This window comes from Acanthisitta chloris, unplaced genomic scaffold, assembly GCF_000695815.1.
Source record: "Acanthisitta chloris isolate BGI_N310 unplaced genomic scaffold, ASM69581v1 scaffold9885, whole genome shotgun sequence".
In the NCBI taxonomy this organism is placed as follows: Eukaryota; Metazoa; Chordata; class Aves; order Passeriformes; family Acanthisittidae; genus Acanthisitta; species Acanthisitta chloris.
Window position 1 is genome coordinate 25,241 of NW_008672076.1, and position 1,306 is coordinate 26,546.

A 1,306-nucleotide genomic window follows, 5' to 3' on the forward strand; every position below is an offset into this window, starting at 1 on the left:
AGCTGGGATATTCTGGGACGGGGAACTCTGTCAGTCCCCTGGGATCTGCCTTCCATGTCGAATAGCATATTTAAACAGTCAATACATTCAATAACATAGCTGAACAGTTCCTCTGCCCTTATCTCCAGCCTCTCCCAGCTGCAATTACTGGTCCCATTCACACACAGTTTGTGGGAGCAAGGAGACAACAAAAGCAAAAATAAGTTTTATCAAAAAAAAAAAAAAAATTCCCTTTGACAGACAGCCCTGCCATTAACTCAGGGACAGAAAAGCCTGGGAGCCAGCAGTGACAGGTCTATTATAATACAAATTATTAACACGAGGGATCTCATTGCTCTCAGCTTCCACAACCAGCTTGGAAAAAGCCAAAGGTTCCTCTATTTTTTTTGGTGTACAGACCTTTCAAACTCCATAGTTAGCAAAGAAAAACCACACTGACAGTCTTTGCCCCGTCCACAGTATCTTTTTAAGGCGATTTGTCATTTAAATTGTCAGCCTGAAACCTAATCATTTTAAAAAATGAATATAATATTATGTATTACACTCACAGGCTGCAACCACTGCCAAATTCCTCTGACAATTCTTACAGGATTATAATCACATTCCCCTTTTAATATTTTATTCTCTTGCTCCTGTGCCAAAGAGATGGGAAAGAGAGTAAATGGCTACTTAAGAACAATGTATGATAATCCAAACCAAAACTGAAAATGGAGAGAAGAGCTCAGGGGGGATGCTCAGCAAGGGTATACTGGCTGTAACACCACAGAGAAAATGCGTACAGACACCAGTGTAATTTTAAAGCATGTTTTCCCATGAAAAATCCTTTTTTCTCTAAAGGAAAAGCATTTATAATTGTGAGGCAAATGTGTGGGAGGACAAGCTTTATGTTTCTGCCATTGAGAAATACCAGGCCCTAGCAGGGACCAGACACAGCTCAACCCAACAGTGGCCACAAAGAGGAGGTCAGTGGGACCCTGAGCAGAGGGAAGAGCTGAGCACACTGCAGTCCCAACTCCAGAGGTTGTATATGCTCCCTTACTACTACATTTGCTGCTCAGAAACTCTATTGCCTTGTCTTCTCCTTCAACTCTCCTTCTACTGAGGTGGAACAGCTGAACAGACCCATCTTGGCTCTTCCCAGTTTGCTCTCCACACTACAGACAAGCCTGGTCTGAGCAAAGTGCCAGTTGGGTCCCAATCCCAGCTCCTGCAGGGACCTGGCTAGGGCTCAGCCTGAGGAGAGTTATACAAAACAAGGATTTCAGCATTTCTTAGCAGAACCTAAACGTCTTCCCCCCCCCCCCCC